This window comes from Pteronotus mesoamericanus, unplaced genomic scaffold, assembly GCF_021234165.1.
Source record: "Pteronotus mesoamericanus isolate MK-2021 breed Mesoamerican mustached bat unplaced genomic scaffold, CSHL_Meso_final scaffold_705, whole genome shotgun sequence".
Lineage (NCBI taxonomy): Eukaryota > Metazoa > Chordata > Mammalia > Chiroptera > Mormoopidae > Pteronotus > Pteronotus mesoamericanus.
In genome coordinates this window covers 10,312,839-10,315,503 of record NW_026555326.1, presented here as the reverse complement: position 1 = coordinate 10,315,503, position 2,665 = coordinate 10,312,839, and positions in this window count along the sequence as shown.

Genomic DNA, 2,665 nt, shown 5'->3' with positions numbered 1-2,665 from the left:
GTACAGTTGTCTCCATTTTCCTGCCACCACTTTCCCTTGCCCTACCCACCTCCACTTCCCACCCTCAATCCTTCCCCACTTTGGCTTTGTCCATGGGTCCTTTATGTGTTTCTTGACTTGACCCTTCCCCTTATTTCCCCTATTCCCACCCTCCCTCCACCCCTCTGGTTATTGTCGGTTTGTTTTTTCTTTCAGTGTTGCTGGTTATATTTTTCTTGCTTGTTTGTTTTGTTGATTAGGTACCACTTATAGGTGAGATCATATGGTACTGTCTTTCACCACCTGGCTTATTTCACTGAGCATAATGTTCTCCAGTTCCATCCATGCTGTCACAAATGGTAGGAGTTCCTTCTTTCTTTCTGCTGCATAGTGTTCCATTGTGTAAATGTACCACAGTTTTTTGATTCACTCATTTACTGATAGTCACTTAGGCTGCTTTCCATACTTGGCTATTTTAAGTGTAAGATTATTGTACTGAAGGATCGATGATGCTCATAGTGACTTTTTTTAAAAAAAGGCTTTACTGGGGAAACGAAATGGTTCTCAACAAGTGTTTATTACTAATAAACACAGCCTTAGGTCTATGAACTACAAATATAGGAACTTTAATTCAAGGCCGACTCCTGGAGAGGTCTAGAATCCTACAGAGGTGAAGTGCTGAATGGGGGCCTGTGGACAATCTCAGGATAGTCAGCTTCCAAAGCAGCCCTATCCCTGGCAGGTGTGCAGGCTGGGTGTTGGGTGGCCTGTTCCTATCTGCTGTGGGAGGCCCTACTTTGGCCTAGGGTAGTGAAAAGTGATTATAGGAGGTAGGCTCCATACCAGAACATCAAAGTGACTTTTTATTGAATTCCTACTGTGTGCTTCTCATATTCATTATTATTCTCTTAAGGACCTGGTAGAGTTAATGTTGTTCCCATTTTATAGATGAGGAAACCAAAGCTGAGTTTAAGTAACCTGCTCAAGACCATACCTGGGGTGTGAGATTCCAGATTAAACTCTTTGTCTCACTACAAAGCCCATACTTGGGCAGGCAGCCTCCACTGCAGAGCCACAACATGGCAGTGCCTCCTGTAGAGCTGAGGCAGCTCTGCATGGGTAGGTCTTCTTTCCTTCCCTCTCCCTCTCAATGGCAGACAGGCTCCTGCTGGTGCCTCTCTCAGCCTTCTTTCCCAAGACTCAACCCAGGACACCTAGCCTGCATCCATCTCTGTGCTGTACTTTGATAATTACGTGTTTTATTCAATGGAGGTGGAGAACTGTATATACTGCCCCTGTCAGGAGAGGGAGGTTTATAATTAGTCATCCCCTTTTGAGTCTTCTAATTTTATAAAGTGCTTTCCAGTTTTAGCCACATTTTCACGTATACCATCTCATTTAATAGGCCGTCCTACGATGTAGGCAGGGGTAGTTATTGTTTCTTCATTTAGTAGATGAGAAAACTGACCTAAAGAGGTTAAACAACTTGCTAAGAGGTGTAAGTTGGACTGAAGGGAAGGGCTAGGGGGAAAATTCCTTAATTGTTCCATTATCAATATCTGGGGCCCCCTTCCAGCTGATGATGGGGAAATTCCTGCCCCTGGTTCCAGAGCAGAGAAAGCTGTACCCTTCCCAACCTACCAGCTCCTGTGTGGTCCTTTCCCAGGGCCTCCAGGCCATTTTACTGGTGTATGCTAGACCCTTTGACTGGGAAAGAACTTAAGTGTGTGAGTAGGTGGTCAGCAGTGAAGGAGAAAGAGACAGCCATGTTCTTGATCCTGAAGTGTGAAGCCAAGGAGAGGCAGTTTCAGGACTCAGGAAAGAGAATGGGCTCATTCTAAGTGAGGAAGAAAGTCATTCACATTTGTGGAGTACACACTTTGTGTTTTGCATGTGTAAGTAGCGAATTTAATACTGCCAATCTGTTAAAGGTAAGAATTATCTCCATTTTATAGGTGGACAAAGGGAGACCCAAAGAAGTTAGGTCCAAGATTATATAGCTAGTAAGTGACAGCCAGGACTAGAACCCAAGTAGGGAAGTTGGAGTGAAGTAAAGGGATTGATTCCCAGAAGGAAACCCTTAACACTGTCATGTCCATGTGTTCTATAGCACTCCTGCACGCAAGTCTGCAGATGTTGTCTCTGTGTCCAGCATGTGTGCTTACATGCAGGTGCATAGTTCACACATGCTCTCGCATGCATTTGCACAGGTAACCATTTCTTACCCCATACATGTACAGACAAATACCTCAATCTTTACCATAGTCCTTCCATTCATCAGAGCACTGGTGTGTAACCCTGCCACATTTCTGTGTACCATTTTACTTCTAGCTATGGCAGCCATCATTGCTTTTTGAAGGCACTACTTTTTGTCTTGTCTTGCATGTTCACTATTCCCTCTGATAGATGCACACATTGCAAGGTAGAAGTCTGAACCCTTGTGTTCCCCACTGACACTGGTCTCTCTCCATCCTGCAGCCCAGTTTTTATACCTTCCTGCTTCTGATTCACAGATAATATGAACCTAGTTAAGTTTTTGACCACTTAGGATAAAAGCTGCTCTAGCTCCCAGACATGGTTGATGATCACATTTTTCTTTCTTTTTCTATCCCACCCTCTCTCCCTTCATCAGCTCTCCCCAAGCTCCCAGTTTCTCTCTCCTTCCATAGCTTCCCTCTCTCTAGCA